The following is a 21,547-nucleotide window of genomic DNA, read 5'->3' on the forward strand; positions in this document are numbered from 1 at the left end:
AACTTTTATTTGTATGAGTGAACCAGCTGAGACAAATTCATGCCTAAAATTCACTGTATCTAAATTCTTCTAAAGGCGTGTATATTTGAATTATTCCCTTGACTGTAAGTCATGGGTTTTACGAAAACAAATGCACCGTACATAACACGTTCACTATGATTAAAAATGATTGGAAATGTGATGAAAAAACGTTAAATGTTAAAATTTTGTGCCCTTTGTTAACACGATAACTTGAGTAAATCTCAACCGATTTTCAAAAACTTTTTTTTAATCGACGAAGTATTGAAATCGTCAGGTCAAGTTCGAAAATGGGCGGAAAGAAGCATTTTCTGCTCTTTGTTAACACGACAACTGGAGCAAAGTTCAACCGATTTTCAAAAACTTTTTTTTATTCGACGAAGTATTGAAATCCTCAGGACAAGTTCGAAAATGGGTGGTATCGATCCAACCATCTGGTGATAGTTCTCGAAAGAAGCCCTTTCTGCTCTTTGTTAACACGATAACACACAAAGTTCAACCGATTTTCAAAAACTTTTTTTTAATCGACGAAGTATTGAAATCCTCAGGTCAAGTTCGAAAATGGGTTGTATTGGTTCAACCATCTGGAAGTAGTTCTCAGAAAAAGCCTTTTCTGCTCTTTGTTAACCCCAGTTACAGTGTTCTGAACCGATTTAAAGATTTAAAGCACAGAATTCCTGAAGTTACGTTTCAAGATACATTATATTGCTCTAACGAATTTAGCTGTTGCTAAACGAATTTTTTGATCTATTTCAATAAGTCTTTCTTGTTATTTTATTTTGTCTTGTTAACAAAAGCGAATAAACCACAAAAAATTAACGAGTGTGAAGCTTAATTAATTTTTATTGAAGGCATTCATCATTTTATAGACAATAACGGTCTAGTATGAGCATAAAACCAGGCCAGTAACAGAAAATGAAGTTGTGAATCAAAAATTAGTATCGTTTTATAACGTCTCAAGACTTTACAAAGATTTTCAATAAAACAAAACAGAATTAAATTATTAATGAGAGATTTAGACCGTTCTAGTAGTTCTTCTTAATCAACCAATAAATCATTACCAATGCAACATCTATTAAGAAGTTCAGGTTCAGACAGTCAAGGGATCTGACCCACCCAACAGGTGGGACCTAGTACTTACAAGTATCCATTAAATTTACTCATTGTAATTTACTTTGATAAGAACTTTTTTCCGATACACACTTTGTACGGTTTTACCTTATCTTTCCACACAACCGAACGTATATGCTACGAAGGTGGACACCGGATTTCGTGCCATGATTTCTTCGACCATTCATGTGCTGGTCCTAATTGGTGTTCTTCACTTAAGAGTCTTAAGGTAGTGTACACAATACTAGAAATTCAATCTGTTACTTCATTTGTTCAAAGTGTTAGGTTGTACACTCGAACTGAATTATTTTGCTGAATTATTGTCGTAGAACAGTTCATTCCGTGTACGAAGGCCATCTATGATCTTTGTCTTCTGTGTCGGCAAGTTCGAACCTACTAACTTCCAGCACAATAATTCAGTGAGAGTCTGCAGTCTATCACACTGTGGAATTGTGTCGACTACTTTGAACAAAGGAAGTAACACATTGAATAGTGAAATATTACGTTCGTTTTGTCGTTTGTATAAGGTTTCTTACAAAAGTGTCAACTCTATTTGACGTGATAGAAAAACCAGATTAAATAAGTCCCTATCTGACGAATGAAGAAACCACACTGAAGTTTTATATTAGTATTGATCATCTGCTGTGCACAACGATGACGAAAATAATGTATGGGTCTCAGATAGTGTTCTATTATACGGCAATATGTAAGTTGTTAAAATTAATGAAGTAAAAGATTTTGTATCAGTCACTGGACGATATCTTCGGCAAGAGTAAAGTAATAGAATTAATGATCAAATTTCGATACATTTTTGAATTAGTTAGCATTAATAGAATTCAAGAATCTAATCCTTACAAAATTTTTGTATTGAAAAAAAAGTAGAAGAAGTATTAAAGGAGCGCTCGTAAATTGAATTGTATCGAAAACATTTAAGCGTCAGTTTTCACACTTTCTACAATTGAGTTAAATGTGAACTGTGAGGTCTTAACAACATCTAGATTTATGATGCACAAATCCGTATGTCTTACAACAAAGGATTCAGGTGAATCAAAACAACTAATAAAAAAACAATGTTCGTAATGCCGCCTCATTTCATAAAAAAGGTTGTCACCTAATTTGCAAGAAACATAAAGCTACCAGCCAATTGTACCGCGTTACCTACTCATTAAGTTGCAATATCAAAACGAACAGAAGAGAAACAAAAGCAATTATAACTGCAGAATGAAGAATTCCGAAACATCAAAAGATGGAAGATATGAATGACGACTGTTAGAATGATGGATGTGTTGAAGAATTTGATTTAACGACATTTATACTTCAGTTTATATTGCTTAAATGAATTCGTTGACAGAGAGAAGCTGATTCGGTTAAAAAAAAATAATTAACTCGCTCGCACATCTAGGGAATACGTTATTTCCTCGAATCATTTGTTTGTCTGGAAAATTCCATAATTCGTGTTCACGATGTGATTAATTTTAAAATTTCAAAATGATCGAATCAAATTAAACGACTAATTTTGATGAATGTAACATTTTCGTGTTATTTCTCTTCCTCAGTTTTTTTTTCTTTCTTTTTAATTAAATCGAACAAATCAACGAACACCTCTAACCATTTACAATGATGTCAAGTACCAACATAAATTTAATATTTTACTCAATTAAAATTAATTCTATGCAACAAAACAGTGAAACAATAAAACATACGCACACAGCATTAGTTTATTGATAGCTTGTTGTACAATTAAGACCATTTGAACTGTCGAACGATCACTATCGTCCAATAAAATAGAGGAGCAACAAGTTTTACACGCAGTAAAAATGTCAAGTCACAACTAATAAAAACGACTTCAACAAAATGATTTTATCTCGAAATACCTTACATTTAAACCATAATAGCCCCCATATAAAGTAAGAAAACGAAATGTTACGAAAAAAAAATAAATAAAACAAATAATCATGAGATACAATATGCATGTTTTCTGCTTCAGCCTGGTATATATATGCTTGCTGGTTGTATATTTATATTTGTATTTTATAATATTGTTATTATTACTTTTTTATCTCGCGATTATTGAAGGCGATCTCACCTAATTAGTTTTGTTATTTTTATAACTTTTCGAATTCTAATTATAATTTTTTTTTTGGAGTCAAGAAATTATGATTTTTTTTTCATCTCTGCTCCAATACATTTTATTTAATATTAATTAAGATGGATTGTAACAGGAAGACGCTTCTGTCATAACTTATATAGGTACGTTTTGATTTAACTAATCAATCCACCTTCATTGGTGTTGATGCTATATAACAAAGAATATGCATAAAATATAAAAATTTGCGAATAAATTAAGTCAAACTCGTTCAATTCAATGAGTGACATGTGTTTTAAGTCAGTTTTAATTGATTATTTAATAAGTAAAAGCTGCAAAAAAGTTCAAAACGTCATTTAAAAAAATTAAATTTAAGAATTTGTCGTTGATTTTGATTGAGTTTTCTTAGCAAGTAGGCAGTCTGGAATACAATCTTTGCTATCAAAAAATACCTCTCAATGTTCGTTGCTTAACCTTTCGGAAACGGCAGATTTATTATGTTTGATACAAGACTTTTTACTTCAATTGGTAAAACTTGCATTTAAATACATGATAAAATGCTATTTAAAGAGTTAATCGTTCATAACTGTAAAACTGTTAAAACTGTAAAACGGTTTCTCGAGATGGAGTAAACATTCAGCATGTAGAATTCTTTTTTATTCATTGGGGCTGGGGCTAAAATAGCTACTTTCGCCCCATTAAAGAAGATAATTCAACTTTCGCCTACCTTGGCATGAAAGGTTTTAGTATATACCTCAGGAAATTGTTTAAATTGTTGCTAGGGTTGCAAAACCACATACTCACCAAAAAAATCACTTTCACCTTGTTATGTAATAGTTATTTACGTATCGATTGAGTAGGACGAAAGAGTTACGTATTAATTTTTGTATGCTTGCTAAGAGGACCGAAAGTAAAGAAATGTCAATTCAAGGGGCGAAAACGAAAGCTTTAGTTATAAATGCAACTGTAAATGAAAATGAATGATAAATGAATCGGGTATTATTCAACAGAGCAACGCCGCACTAATCGATAACACTGCAAAGCAAATTGTTTTTATTTCCAGGTCATACACCCAAGATTTTATTTCTCAACATGATTTTAGTTAAATAATATCGTTGAGATAATGAATCTAGAATGTGAAATATGGTGAAGTACAAAACTTGCAATATAAATAGATAAGTATTATATTCGCAATCAGCGATAAAAAAGATGGATGGGAGAAGTGAGTGAACTACTCAGTTTGGTTATTAATATTAGTGATTAAGTTTGCGTAAACGGAAGTCGTATTACTACAATTCATGAACCAAAAACACACTTGCAGCAGCTCATCTCTGATCTATATTATCGTTCTCGATAACAGATAACTGTCGTTTTTAAAATATCAATGCAGTTTCCAATCAGTTCCAGGGTCGAACTGGCCATATGGTGAAATCGACTGCACCTCCTGGTTTTATGTATTGGCACCTATTTCACATAAATTTGCGAGTTTAGAGTTAGTTAAATGCAAAAGGAGGACGTGTAAGATTAGCGAATTATAAGAAAAATGAAACTTCAATATTTTAGCTCTGATTCAAAAAAAATCGTGAACCAGACTATTCAAATTAGATTGTATTTTCCTTATAATTCGCTAATGTGACATGTACTCTTTCTATATTTAACCATATTTTCCATATTCAATAGTTTTCATATAATTTAGTCATATTGCAGGAAGAGCTGTACAAGTATAATTGTCCTGGCTTTTGTTAATATATGGCATAGCTCAGACGCAATGGTGTAGTCTTCCATCGTGCTGTATTTGAAATAATTTCGTTGCTCAGGTAATAATGTAATTAATGGACACTTAACAGTTCCTACATATAGTTAACCCAATGACATTTTACCAACAACATAAGTATATAAATGCCACATGTTGTTATCATTCATTTCTTGTGCTTTTATGTTCATTTCATTAATTTCAGACAAAAAACACATCTCCTTTTTTCGCTTGTCGTTTTTATCTCCACAACAACCAATTAGATAAATTAAATGGCTTGTTAAGACCGGCTTAAAATAATTAATTGTTAACATATAAAGGAATGTTTTACCTGAAATGTTGTCCGCTATTTAAAACATTTGTATAATACAATCTGTACAAACCAGAGATATATATATATATATATATTCCAACTTAGTGAATAAAATGAAGAAAAAAAAATGAAAATAAAACCATATTGTCTCTTGAGTTTTTTCGGGTAAAAAGATAAAACAAAATGTTAAAAATTTAAATAGCTTGCAGGTGTTGGAATCTCGCGAAGATTATGCGATAGTGTAAGTTGAAAAAATGTTTCATATTTGTTATATTTGCAATTTTCTCGGAGAATAGTTTTTATTTCTGTATTTTTAGCGCTTTGGTATTATTTCGTATTATTTCTATATATGTGTTACGTACACACGAATATTTTGTTTCGGATGGGCATACGCTATATAAGTATGGATATGTACAAATATATATATTAGCAATCCTTCCCACAAAATCTTGATTTTATTAATGTTTTCCTCGAACGTTAAAAATGATAGCTATCAACATAGTCCCTCATTATTAACATTATGTTTTTTACAGAATATTTATTTCAAAATGTCTTAACAATGGCTATAAATAAAACATTTCATTTTAAAGTGTTACCTTCGCAGCAGGTATTCAACGAAAGAGAGAAAAAAAACCATCATCTTTATTATTATAAGTCTACCTGACCAATTTTAAACGTTTTATTAATAACGTTTTGAATGCTTTATTTCTATATAAAACATAACCATTAATCTCAATTGGTTATAATATGTCACATTCTTTTGTAAATTAGGATATTTTCGATTTTGATGTTTTAACTAAAAAATGAACAGAAAAAAGACTTTTTTTATTTATTTTAAATTAGCCCGTGAACTCCCACGTCCAAATGTATATACTCTCACTCCACAGCACACTCACACATCATTCTTCTATTCTTAAATTCCGTTTTTTCACTTAATAAATCGACTTACACAGAATGCACAGCGCGCACATACATATATCAATTACAAGATTCATTCAACCAATCATTTCTTCCAGAAGGGATATGACCATTTTTAGAAAGTTGATGATCTCATAAAATAATTTTCCTTTCTTTTTTGTTATTCAATTTCTTGATGTCCCATCGTGATTACATTAATCTCTAAAAAAAATCTATTATATCGATATCACATTATCTGCATAACGAACATGTTGAATGAACCCACATAATTTAGTCCAGGATACATAACTTAAATATGCTTTTGTGGCTTTTGTGGAATCAAGAATCAGTCTTTCCTCCAACTCATTATAATTAGCCGAAATTATTTATGGCATCGCAGGTGAATTTATCGGGCTAGAGGTTGTACACACACTGCATGATCCTTTTGATTTATATAGTGACTTAGAATCAAGGATAAGTAAATCGTTTTACTGCTGTTAACATTTACAGGACAGAGAAAACACTAAATATATTCTGCAAATGTTGCACAAGATCAGTAGGCGTTAGAAATTAGGACCTTGCCGATATTAATTGCCATAAAGCAACAGACCGTTTTCACTGGGAAAATATCTTTGAAATGTCGTAGCTGTGAAGTTGGTTCACAAAAAAATATAGTGCTGACACCAGTAGTTTTTTGACAAAATGTACTAAAAATGTAATAGAATTTTATGAAAATCCATTACATTTAAGTTATAGTTTCCAAAGAGCATTTCCCTATAGTGCCTCTAAGAAAATTTAAATTCTCGCAAAGCCATCATTGAAAGTAAATTTTTTGTCCTTTTTTTATACGAATTCAACCTTTTCGACACGGAATGGTGATCTAAGCAAAAAGTGTTTCTAGTGTATGTTGCTAAAATACGAAGTTATGGTAATCAGGGTTCCTTAACGTTATAACTTTATAGAAAAGTTACAAGTTGTAACGTTATCCTTTGAACTTTTTGTCTTTTCGTTACAATTCTTAACGTTAAAAAACTTAACCCTATTCTGTAACGTTATAATGTTATTTCTAAAAATCATTCAGTATTCTGAAACCGTAATTTTTAAATATCGTTACAGTTACAAATAACGTTACAGATGTTCGTTACGGGCGTAACGTTACGAGCCGTAACTTTTAATTTTCGGTTTTGAAAAAAAAAACGTTATAAATTGACCGTTATTGTACCGTTACATCAAGGAACAAAAAAATAACGATAAAAATAACGTTATGCCGGAACCCTGATGGTAATAAGATAACAGAAACCCTGTAGAATATAGTAGAATTACAGATAAAATGAGCTATTCCCGCTTAATGTGAAATGAACTATGTGATGGTAAAATGTGATACATTCGTCGAAACGTTTTTTCACACTCATTCTACATTGACTCCGTGGTGCAGTGCCTATATTCGCGAAAATATTTTCAAGAAACTTTTTGTGAAAATTCACGAAAATTTGAGAAACTAGTGGAAATTTGAGAAAATTTGTGAAAATATTTTCGCGAATATAGGCACTGCCGTGGTGCATGCCTAAACTATCAAAACGTTAATGATGACGAACCTTAACTAACAATTAGCAAATCTTCGAAACATCTCTTAGTCAAACAGAGTCGTTCCAATCGTAGATGACAAAGCCTTGAACTTTTTGTTTATGTTTTTGATTAATTATTAGGGATTGGTTGTTTGGTTCATGAGATAATTATTCTCATTTAAAAATTGAGCTGAGGAAAGGTTTTATGTCGCCATGGGCTCAATATTTGTTCAGCCATCTTCACGATCATTTTTGTTAGGTGTGCATATAACGCACGTTATTGAAATTTATAGAGACCTCATTGTTTCAGTGATGAATGTGAAATTGTTTAGTAAATTAAAATTGTCGCTACGGTTTTGATAAAATATCTTGTATTTACTTACTGCTGAAGCTGTTTTATCCAGTACCTATTCAAATAGTAAAATTTACTTATATTCCTTACACTAAATTGCAAAATTGCAATTTCGACTGCGAAATAGTTGAATAGTCACATCAGAATTATCGATAAACTTATTGGTGATAAGAGTTATCGTTCAATTTCTCGTCGATGCATTTTTAATCAAGAAATCAGGGATGAAATTCGCGTGCTGAATTTTTCATCGATAACATGTTTCCGCTGATGTTTCCAATGATTGCTGAAATCATCGCTTATTTCATCGATGAAAAATTCAGCACGCAAGTTACTGATTTTTCGATGAATAATGCATTTCTCTTTCAAAATTTCTAACGAGTAGGCTGCGACTGTTTGGTATCCAAAATCAAACCTTTTGTGTACCTGTTTTGGACGATTGATTTCAGGCAATTTTAGGCAAGTGAGGCTTACAAGCGAAAGTGCCTTAAATCAACCGTCCCAAACAGGTGCACATGTAAGTTTTCATATAGAGGGCCGGAAACCCTAGAAAATTCGAAAAATTGCCCTCATTTTCGGCCCCGAAGCATGAAAATAACCATTTCATGCCTAGGGCATAAATTACGGAATTTTTGTCGTGATAAAGGCCCTCAGCATGAAAAGTTGTATACCCATCTGTTGTGGACGGTTTATTTTAGGCACTTTCGCTTGTCGCCCTCACTTCGTTCGGACTAACAGATACGTAAATAACTATTTTTTTTTGTAGAGGGACACATTTCCTCGGTGGATGGATATCGAAGAAAATTCACCTGAAGAACGTATAATATAGGAAAAGCGAAAAGTTTGATTTGATTGAGACACAAAACAGTGCGAATCGCCAAATCCTGTAAAATAAGAGCTTTAATTTCAAGACTTTTGGGCACCATGTGAAAAATGTCTATAAAAACTAGCAAAAAGAAATCAACGATGCCGTTGTTTCACGAACTGAGACAAAACCTTTTTTTTACGAGTTCGACTGAAATTATGTCTTTCGGAAATAAAAGTTAATCATCCAATGAAATCACAGAACTTACAATAAAAAAGATTGAAACTAATTCAACATAATTTTTTGCATTAAAAAGAAATTTATACGTAAAGTGTCAGAGTGTAGTATTATAAGAAGATGTACGTACATATAATTCCTGTGCGTTCTTTTCTTGTATTTCCTTTTCGTTTTTACTTTCTTCAAACCTAATAAAATTATTCAAATAAATGTCGATATGTTGAAATTGAAAGGAACAGGATATTACATGTACCTAACGTCTTGTATGTGTGTAGTCTGTGTGTGGTGGGTAAAGTTTACGCTTTCGTTTGATTTTTTTTGCTTTTCTTTATTTTCAAATTTATTTTTATTGTTGGTTATAAAACAATTCAATACAATTTCGCATCAAATTTCCATTTTGGTTTTGATTCCTCTGGGCACCGTTATACCTTTATTATGATCAAAACAATTTCCAATTTTATATTGTAACACTATACTGGCTGTGCATGTGTATGACAGTAGTGTGTGGATAACCGGGAGGCCAGAAGGTTTAAATTTAATAAAAGGTCCACAATAGTTTATTTCATTTATTTATTCGATTCACTTTGTGGGACTTTGCACTAATAAAAATATCTTCGTTTGTTCTATTCGATTATCATTGGTTGTTGTCTTGTGTCCCCCCGACATCAGTATACAATAATGGAATCTGGGAATCTGTGTTTCCTTCGAATTCTGGATAAGTTCGTAGTTGGACTATGAAGTTTGTAGCATCAACCATTAATTATAAATGAAGCTAACGTATTGAGAGCCCTTTTAGTCTGCCGTACAACGTTAAAAACTCATAAGGTTTTTGAAGTTGCAAAACTTGTCTTGATTGTCTGTATGACATAATAAATCCTTTAAAATTGTTACTTTCAGAAGCTTGTGAAAATTATCAAAAATGTTTGCCTTTTGTTGCCTCAATATGAAACTTAAATTTTTTTTCGAAAACTCATTTGTTTTATGAAATTACGGATGGAATAATGGTTAATTTGACATAGGTCGTCTCTTTCGTAACTTGCATGAGGCATTTGGTGAAAAATTTAGGAAAACGAATTCTTTTCACTAAAAGTCTCTTATGCAATTTACGGCAGATAATGCATATTCAGTTCAAAATTTTCTGAAATTTTACTTCAGCAATTTTTCCTTGTGAACAAAACATTAAATATGAGAGAATTAAATTTCACAAGAATTACTTTTTTCAAATTAAGTGTTGCACTAAAGTAAACTTTGGACTGTTTTCGGCATATTATGACCAAGAAAAATCACTTACACGTAAAAAAAATGCTCTAAACTTATCTGAACACAAGTTTTTACGTGCGTATCGCTTTGAAATTGTAATGGTTCCACATAATTTTCTATGCTTCATCACGAGAAGCGTACAGAGACTAGTTGCACTTTTTGTAGAATACAAAAAAAATCAAAATTAAACAATTGGCTTCGATGGGTGATATATTAAATCTAAAATAGCGTGGCACCTATGGCATCCTTAAAACTCAAAAAATGGGACACAGCCGATTATCACTGTTCATTTGCAACTTTCTGATTTGATTTTTTATTCGACTATTGAAACTACTTAGTAAAGAACGTAAAAGACTCGATAACTATCCAGTTACTTTGCATTTTATGCCATATTTCGAAGCAGATTCAAGTTAAAGGGGTAAGTAGATCCTGAAAATCCTGTTAAATTGCTTTGTCAGAAATCACGACAATGAAATTCTTCGTCTTTAGCCATCAACAAAATCCTGAAAATCTGGTTTAGCCCGCACAATGTACAAAATCAATCCTAGTGATCTAAGTAAAACTAAAATTTAAACAATTTCAGAAAGTAGAGACCAAATCAAAAATTAAAAATTGATACCAATCACCATCCCAGCACGAAAAGATATAGCTAAACGGAACAATGCAAATTGCTCAAACAATTTTACATTTACCCATCCCTTGCACTGGTAAAACCTTAATGAACACATTAACAATATGACCGAAACTGATATTAAAATCGTCGATATATTGTTGCGTTGCTTGTGTTTACCAAGAACTATTGAATTCAATTAAATGTTTGTATGCGCACATATACCTGATGACCCATAACCGAGATATAATTTCATTTATTAAATTGTGCGTGTGGGTAAATGGCTATATTGCATATGGTCAGTCATTTCAATCAGCTGGATAATTTTTCGAAATCGAACCTTGGGTACCTATTGTACTGTATCAATTTAATTGAAATTAAATGTAGCATAACCAACCAATATTTGATTTTCAGTCAGGCTCAGTTTCACACAGAAAAATAAACTAATTTTTTTTTTCTGGAAAATGGTTGTCCGAAGTTAATGAATAGCTGTGCATTAGTTACTAATCTTTATGAAAGAGGGGTTAAATTCGAGTAATAAAAAAATATTAATTGGGTTAGTTTAGGAAACGCTCTAAAACACCACATTTAAGAAATAAAAATGACATAAAAATTCGAAAAAACAATTTGTAATGCTTAAACTAACCGATTTAATAATGTGATAAACGTTATACATGTTGGTGCGTTGTTATTCATACCAGTTATACTCTTGTAATTGCCTTTTTTCATGGATTTTAAAATTGTATTGATATAGACATTATGAAATTCTTCGGCCTATAAATTTTCTCCGTTCAGACCTCTCTAAGAATAAAATATATTCATTTAAGATATCCAATTTCTTAAGAAATAATAATCTCCCAAATTGATATTATATTCAAATAACGTATAAATGTTTACGAGGAAAACGACAAGAAAGGTCTGTCACAATTTTGTTTCGTTTCGGTTTTTTTTTCGTTTTTTCTTTCTTGTTTCTGGAAATTTATAATGTACTTTTATGACCATATGAAATTAACACTTGATCGTATAAAGTTCATTCAAATATTTGTATTTCTTGTCATTTGATTGCAAAGAGAGCCGTTTTCATGTGTCATTTAATTTTTCAAATTACACATTTAAATTTCTTTGTTAGTGGAGCTACCTTCCATAAGAAAAGCGAAATATTTTCTCTGATTTCTCTCTTTTTCAATGTTTCAAATAGTAAACAGAAATGACGAAGAGCAGATTACTGCTGAATTTTTTTATAAAAATAATTTATCTCCTATAATGTCATAATATTCACTAGGCCCCACCTCTTGGGTGGGTCAGGTCCCTTGACTGGCTTTTTTTTCTATAATTCCAGCCTTAGTTTTCTAACCATTTTTAAATGAGGTGGTGTTTTTGAGATCACAAATTTAAAGTCACATGAAAAGGTGATGTCTCTTTTATTCAGAAAACAGCAGTCATCACATGCTTCATTTTACTCATATTTATTTAATTTCCTGAAGAAACAAAAAGAGCTATGAGTTGAAGGTCCAGCGAGCGATGTCTTACTCCTAATATGAGTCTCCTATATAGTCTACTAAAAGCGCTGAACAGGTGGCGCATTTCTTGCCTACCTCTTTAAAAAAAAACTCATGTGAATTGCGGCCCTCGCTTCACTCTGGCAAAATTCACACTCGTGCAAACACTTTAGGAACGAAAAAATTTCTTTTAAGAACGCGATTTCACGCAAAAATTGTCGCATATAGTCCAATAAAGTCCAATGTTCGAATTTAACCACATGAATTACGATACTGGTCGAAAACACTTAATATTTTCAAATCTGCGATTTTCGAAGCCTCTGAGAATTACACGAGTTATCGTGTTATCAAGCAAGCAAGATTGTTCTAGACTTCTAGATTGTTCGACCAGAAATCCAGATTCACTTACTCGTCGAACAATTTTTTTTTCTGGAAATCCGTTGCAAAAATGTCGCGGTAACAAGTTGTGTTTACAATTATACTCCAACCTCACTACTCCAATATTATCCATCTACGAACTTAAAATCGGGTAAAAATTACTTAAGTGATCACGATAACAAGGAAAAGCGTCTGAGTATAATTTGGCGTATTTCCTGCCTACCTCTTGAAAAAATATAACTCGTGTGAATTACGGCCCTCGCTTCGCTCTGGCCACAAAGTTCACACTCGTTCAAACATTTTAGGAACGAAAAAATTCTTTTAAGAATACGGATTTCACGCAAAAATTGTCGTATATCCCAGATTACTAGTCCAATTAAATTCCAATGTTCGAGTTTAACCACATGAATTACGCTACTGGTCGAAATTGATTTTTGAAGCCTCTGAGAATTACTCGAGCTATCGGTTTCTCAAGCAAGCAAAAACTCTTTTGGGAAGTACTTCTTAATTGTTAGACCAGAAATCCAGAAATTCACTACTCGTCAAATAAGAAATTTTTCTGGAAATCCGTTGCAAAAATGTCGTGGTAAACAAGTTATGTTTACAATTACTCCAAACTCACTACTCCAATATCATTATCTGTCAATTAAAACAAAAAATTTGAAAATCGGGTAAAAATTACTCAAGTTATCGCGCGGTAACAAGAGAAAGCGTCTGTGTAGAATTTCTCCCATCTCGTTGTTCGAACATTATCCATCTGCAAACTCAGCCTCAAGATTTTCAATCTTTGTCGATTAAGACAAAATCTTTGAAAATCGGATAAGAATTATGGAAGTTGTCGCGGTAACAAGTAAAAAAATCTCTTGAGAATTACTCCCATCTCATTACTCCAATATTGCCCATCTACGAACTTAACCTCATGATTTTCATTCTCTGTCGATTAAAACCAAAATTTTGCAAATCGGTAAAGAATTACTCGAGCTATCGAGTCCACAAGGAAAAGCGTCTGTGTAGAATTTCTCCCATCTTGTTGTTCTAACATTCTCCATCTGCAAACTCAACCTCAAGAATTTCAATCTTCGTCGAATAACACAAAAAATTTGAAAATCTGATAAGAATTAGGGAAGTTATCGCGGTAACAAGGAATAAAATTCTCTTGAGAATTACTCCCATCTCATTATCCCAATATTGCCCATCTACGAACTTAACCTCATGATTTTCATTCTCCGTCGATTAAAACCAAAATTTTGCAAATCGGTAAAGAATTACTCGAGTTATCGAGGGAACAAGTGTACGGACGTTTTCTGTATTTAACGTTTTTTGCCAATGTAGAACATTTTCAAAATATCATAGTGAACTTAGCGTTACGGACATTTAAGGGTATTTTCTTTCATAAGACCCTGACTTTCAGTCAAGGGAATAATTTGAGTGTCACTTTTAGAATCAAAATGGGCTAGATTTAAACACGTCATTCACAGAACGTACGTTTATTAACTGAAAATTTCGATAAATGGTCATTTGCGCACGGCTAACTTCGATAATTTCACATTTATTCACAGAAAACTTCGATAATTTCTCATTTATTCACTGAAAATTGACAAACTCTTGACAGTATACTAGATGTGTGTTTTATTTGTGGGGAATATGAATGAGTGACGGTGTCATGGCGTGTTTATGTTTCAGTTTGATTTTTCGAATTTGTTTTTTATTGTGATTATGACATTACAGGAGATAAAACCTTGTTCCTAACACGGTAGTAAATGGGGGTTTTGCGCACACGATGTGTTGCCGAACTCGCTTCGCTCGTATCGGCAATCTCACATCTAGTGCGCAAAACAATCCCATTTACTACCTTATTATGAAAATAGCTATTTTGACCGTTAAAAATTTGAATTTTGTATGAAAATTCATTTTTTTTCGTTGTTATGTGGGATTTCCATACAAGCCTGTCTATCAAAATTATTTTTATAAAAAAATTCAGCTGGCCGTATCCAGCTGGGGGTTTCATTTTTTTAATTTTTCCTCGAATTTTTCACATACAAAACTTATTTTTGTCGTATTTTTTGTTCTAGCGCCACCCCTAACGCCCCTCCTGACTTTAGAGTCGGGCTACGGCCCTGTCCCTGACCTTAACTACGGCAATTTGCATGAATTCTTTTCCTTAAAGCTGGACATGCGTCGTTTATGAAAACACATTGTTACACACCATAGGACTTTTCCTATGCAAATGATATGTTTCCAGTACGAGCTGGAGACGAGTTCTGGAATATAATGCGCTCGAATAGTTATTTATTCCACAGAGCGATAAATGCATTTTTGGGCACTGGAAGTGTAGATTGGCGTTAGAGAGCTCCGACACAATATTTGTAGGTCGCCCATCTGACATACAAATATTATTATAAACTAATGTCGACGAAAAATAATACAGTGAACGACATATCAAATGTCTCACTGTCAAATTTTTCTGAGAAGTTTATTGTGTCATTGCAAATTCACAATGACATTCTCTGAAAATAATGACAGTGAGACATTTGAGATGTCGTTCACTGTAAGGCACAATCCAGTTCTATTTATTCAATTCCACATCCAAATGCATTTTTAATCGTATGAAGTCATCTGTTATCGACAGCAACGACAGAAATAAGCGTTGATTACTAGTGATTTCGTCTTTACAAAATGGATGTCAAAAACTAATGAAGTAAAAGATTTTGTATTTGAGGAATCAACGGTGTTAATCTGAAACACAAAGCAATAACGGAAAGTATTTTAAACAAAAGGACTAATAGATTTAATTAGATTTAATCAAAAAACATTAAGAATGAAAATAGATTAATAAAACAGTAACAGTAAGTTATCTATTACAAAACTAAGGCTGACAAACATCATCAATAGTCGTGCAGATTCGATAGCTTACAAGTTTCCAAAAATTCTAGAAACATCCGAAGGTGTCTACGAAATTATGCTGCGAGCGCCAAAATTAATAATTTTTAGTAGTCCTTACTAATATTCTATAAATTCTACTACATTCAACTCTGTGTGACCTTTAGCGGAAAAGTTGTCTGTTTAGTATATCAGAAAATAAAACATTTCCTATCTCAATATCGATCTTTCTTCTATCACATTATAATACGTGTGGTTTCACACATGGGTTAAAGAGCTATTTTCGATCGGAACGTGAGATTATTTCATATGAAATGAGATAAGGTACAAAAAAAAATAATATCGAAAAGGTGTGCAATGAATTTAAATTCAAGTCAATTTTGTGATCATTAACTATGAAATTTGTGAAAATTTGAACTAATGATCACAGAATAAGAAATTGATTGATTAGGATAGAAATAGTTCGTTTACATTTTTGTAATGAAAATCAACATGTGCACCAGTTTGAATCGTAAAAATCGTCTGATTCGTTGCTCGTTAAATTTAAATTTAATTTTGTAAATATTAAAGGGGAAAAATACGGGACGACCAATAAATAATGTCCACCAATTATGCGGTAAATTATTCTTCAAAGTCGTTTTTAGATAATTTAAATAACCATGCAATCGTTTAAACAACATCGGAGGTCCTTAAACGATAAATTTTCCGTTTCAAATATTTAACAATTACTCGGATCAGTGAAATCCCGCAAGAAAGAAACTGAAATGGTTTATGTGTATGTGTATATGTATATCGCTGGTATTGGCGCAACAAGAACTTATGAACTCTCACGAATTCAACGTACATCACCGTCATCATCGTCATCGTATACATAACATAATAATAATTTGTTATAATCTCGTTTCGAAATTAAACCTAATTATTTACGCCATATGGCACTTTCTTTTAGATATTATTGGTACTTAAGAAAGGGTCTGTCTCTTTAAAATGTTTCTGGAATGGGATTTAAGTATGAACGCCCACCAATTAAGTATTTAGATAGATATAGATGTTGTGAGTTGATTTTATTTTCTTTTTGACTTTCCAAATTGGATAAAATTGAATGCATTTATGGGATTTTTCACAGAGCATGCACTTTCGGTGGATGTGATGATGTGTCTTTTTTTCGGGGGAGGCGATTATTTGATTTGCTCTTTTTTGTCGTCGTCTCATCCGCATATGTAAGATTTGGACCTCACACAATGTATAAATAGATTGTCATGGTCTGAAATTTATTGACACTTGAGTAAATATGCAGTTAATTGCGTTTAAAATGTGTCGATGCCTGGTCTTTTTATGTCGACCAGAATTGACGATGATGAGATTGTGAATTTTTTTCAAATGTAATTTATTGTACTGGTTTGTTAATTATAACCGGAGCGGTACAGTATATGAAAGAGTCCCACTCTCAGCCACAATGAGGATACCAAGAAGAAGAAACGTAGTTCAACATTTCTGAGGAGAATCTCGAGGAAAATTGTGTTGTTGCAATTTCGAAGAGGTGCAGGGGATAGCACGGAAATAAAACTTTGCTGCGACAGTGCAGCCCTCGAGTTAGCAGGAACCAAACACCTATGGCTGAAACCGAGATATTAATCCTTATGTTTTAATAATCGGAGAAATTATGAGTTGTTTATTGTTGACACCGTGAGTTATTTTCAGTAAGACTCGGAACAGATCAGGTATCCCTTAATCTGAACCCGAATTTCAGGTCAGCCTGATAATATTTGAATTTAATCTGACCTGTCCTGAATCTGACCTGATTTATCCGAACTGATCTTCAGATTTACGGTTAATTCAGTCTTGTAAAAAATTTCAGTCCTAATCAGATTCAGATCTTCAAGTTTCAGGTCGACCTCTCTCAAATTTTAAGAAAACTATATAGCAGCGTCGCCCGTGCCTGTAAGGATTTTTAATGAGTTTGTTAATTAAAGTTAGCACAACGTTTTCCGTGTTATATAATTTTGTTAAAAATAATTCAGAATTGTTGATCTTAAATTGCCAAATATAATGCAGCCTAAGACTGTTTCGATTGAATCTTTTCTACTTAAGGTAAATGATGGAGAGTTGACCTAAATTGACAAAGCCAAAATTTGAACTTGAATTTCTCATCGATTTTGGAACTATGTTACATGGAACCACTTTTATTTGAAAGATTTATCTTTTGTTTACTTAATTAACATAAATTTTATTAATTTTTGAAGATTTCGTTTAACAAAGTTAATTAATTAATAAAAATGCAGAGTTAAAATACGTGAACCGTGAGTTGTCCGATTTCATATAAATTCAACAAATCATGAATTGTCCCATATACAAACGTCATAGGACAACTCGCGGTTTATTGGATGGTGAGTTGACCGATCATTTTTTCTTCATACAAATTTACACGGACAACTTAAGATCACTTTTCTACTAGGTCAACTCCCCATCATTTACCTTATTATAAATAGTTGACACTGCGAAAAAGTGGTTTCAATTTCGGAGTTTGTCATATTCATTCCAAGTTGATACTAATATAAATGTGAAAATAAGACAACTTAACTTCTACTTCAGCTTTAAAGCCCGATATTACATATAATTTCGATAAGTCTGCATCTAGATAAAAGGAACAAAGTCAGCGGTCGCAGTTGTAGCTCAAAAACCATGGCCTTCTGCAGACCACGCTGTCAATCAAATTGCAGTTCGCTTATTTAAATTTGTTTCTTCTGATTATCTTAAGTCTATAGCATACTGATATCAGTGAGCGAATATCTCTGGCTGACGTCTTATATAGCAAAATGTGTGTTTTACCGGCTGGAGTAAGAAGACCTGAATCAATCTGTTGAAACTGTGTAAAGGTCAAAGGTTAAAAATGCGCCCTCTGGACATATATGTTTTCGACGCATGTCATTGGTGAAAGCCACAGTAATTTCACTAATCCTGACTTACCTCCGATACCTTACACCGATAGTCTTACGCCCATAATATTTTCAATTAAAATTTCTCAGTAACAAAATGCAATTTTTCATCTCGAAATCGAAAAGCCGTTCTTTTATTCATGAATCATTGACTTTTCCCGTAATTGCACCGAAACGATGTCAATAATTTCAAATATATCGGCGATATTCTAAAAGAGCAAAATTTACATATTTTGCTGTTGAAGTCGCATTGTTGCATTACAACAAAAATCACGTTGTATATAATACCGATTCTCTATAGACATACGTATTGAGTTATTACAGCAAAAAAAAAATCTTTCTCTACAAAAATGAAATCTCCTCGTTTGACTGACACAACTAATAAAATGATAGATCACAAACGTATTATATTCATGTATACTACATGTGTCTGTACGGAGTCGGAGTATACACATAAGCTCATAAATACAGACCTAATAAATATAATTTAAATTAAATGCTGTTTATGACCCCTCCATACCATATACTACATTCAACTCAATTGTTATTGGGTCTTTCAAAATTAGCAACACCATTCACTTATAATGGCTCACTTAATGAAATGATTGATCGTAAATGACTAAAAATTGTAACCAGCTGGGAGAAGTAGCTGTAGGAAAATACAACCCTCAAATCTATTGTTATATGCACAACACTTAGCTTATATTTGATTTTCATAAAGTCAGCTTTTATATTCTGTTTCGGATAAATAATAGAGCAACGAATCCATTTTCAACAATACACTCTCTATAAATGGTTGAACGTTGGTCTCCTTTTTCGTTGTTGTTCCCTTGACTGAAAGTAGGGGGTCTTATGTCAGAAAATAACCTTAAATGTCCGTAACGCTAAGTTCACTATGATATTTTCAAAATGTTCAATATTGGCAAAAACATATATAGAAAACGTCGGTACACTTGTTATCGCGATAACTCGAATAATTCTTAATCGATTTTCAAAATTTTGGTTTTAAGGAGAATTAAAATCATGAGGTGAAGTTCGTAGATGGGCAATACTGGAGTAATGAAATGGGAGTAACTGTAAACACAACATTTTTTCCTTGCTACCACGAAATTATCACTTGAGTTTTACGCATCGGCTTTCCAGAAAAATTTCTAATCGGTAGAGTAATAAAATCCTGAATTTCTGGCCTAATAATCTAGAAGTACTTCCCAAAAGAGTTTTTGTTTGTTTACTTGATAACACGATCACTCGAGTCTTTTATTGTCTTTTATCATTTCATTCGGTCTCAGTTCAGAAAAGTGAGTTTTGAAGGTAAGTTTAAGCATGGATTTACATGACATTAAATGTTTTCTGGTGGTTCCGATCAGTATGTCAATTCATGTGGTTAAGTTCGAAGATTGAATTTTTACTGGACTAGTAATCTGGGACCTAAGACATTTTTTGTGTGAAATTGTATTCTTAAAAGAATTTTGCACTTGCTTATGAAAGAGAATGAACTTCTTGATCCTTCCATTTGCTGTGGAAACTTTGGGGGTTTGGTGTTTAGAAGCGATAGATTTCATCGACAAACTCGGCAAAAAAATATCACAAGCAACGGGAGAAAGAAAATCAAAGGCGTATCTAAAACAACGGATAAGTTTAGCCATTCAAAGAAACAATGCTGCGAGTGTAATGGCTACATTCGATACGTCCGAAAATATGAACGAAATATTTTATATTTTATAAACGCTTTATTTCTTGTAGAAAAAAAAACGTTTTCTAATAAAATACTGACAAAACGAGTGTGATTCACACGAGTTTAATTAATTCAAGAATCAAGATGTAGGCAAGATATATTTCATCTTTTCAGCGCTTTTTACAAGACTTTTATTTATTTGGAGTAAAACATCGCTCGCTGAACCTTCAACGCATATCTCAGAAAATTAAATTAAATTTGAGTAAAACAAAGCATGATTGCATGATATGACTGAGGTTTTCTAAACGTCCAATAGAGTAAAATAAAAGAGATGCACAATTAATGATGTAGCAAATAGACCATTCTTGCATCGCTTTTTCATCTGACTATAATTTTGTGATCTTAGAAACACCAACTTATTTAAAAATCGTAAGCAAACTGAGACTGTGGTTATTGAAAGATTTAGTCGGTCAAGGGACCTGACCCACCCAAGAGGTGGTGCCTAGTTGTTTAAAACATCTTTATAGATGTACGTACGTACATACGTGGTATTGCCATGAGTCTGTACAACAAGGCAATTTAATATTTTGATACACAGACACATACGGTAGATATTTGGTTATGTTTGAAAATTGAATGGATTTTCAAAAGAGAGTTTTGAATCAAAGCGATGATGATGATTTTGCTTGCTGCTGCTGTGCTGCTGTGTGTTATTTGTTATCATCAGAATTTTATGGTCATTTTGTGCAATGGAGTGCATAAAATGATTTATTATCATTTATTTATTAGCAATATAATACACTTTTGTATGAATTTAATTGGCTACATGATTTTTTATTTCGGCAACAATTTATTACATTTAGTAAAATTCAATTTGTACTGCCATTTTGGTTGGGCAAATGTTTTTTTTTTAATAAATTTATATTATGCAAAATGGTATATCTTGATCGCGCACAATTTAGCTTTGCGGCAAAATATTATTTAAATGTTAATTGGGTGAATTTATTTATAACTTGGTCATCCATCCTAATTTTTGTTATTATGTGATCACTTGCGCTACTGTGCAACGCACTTGAACAGTTGAATAAACAAATTTACCCAGTCAGCAATGTCTACCATCTGAACAGTTAGTTTAGCGATGTCATATACAGATTCAAATTGCTGTTCAAATCGACA

At 32.5% G+C, this 21,547-nt stretch overlaps 1 long non-coding RNA gene across 1 annotated transcript; it reads right to left on the bottom strand.

The window, feature by feature from the left end:
• Positions 1-845: 845 nt before the first annotated feature.
• Positions 846-17,895, bottom strand: LOC119069291. The gene is made up of 3 exons (XR_005086289.1): positions 17,882-17,895; positions 16,700-16,702; positions 846-1,154 (listed from the first exon to the last, which is right to left on the bottom strand). It is a non-coding gene; the product is annotated as an uncharacterized LOC119069291 (long non-coding RNA).
• Positions 17,896-21,547: the final 3,652 nt, after the last annotated feature.

This window comes from Bradysia coprophila (genome assembly GCF_014529535.1).
Source record: "Bradysia coprophila strain Holo2 chromosome X unlocalized genomic scaffold, BU_Bcop_v1 contig_26, whole genome shotgun sequence".
Lineage (NCBI taxonomy): Eukaryota > Metazoa > Arthropoda > Insecta > Diptera > Sciaridae > Bradysia > Bradysia coprophila.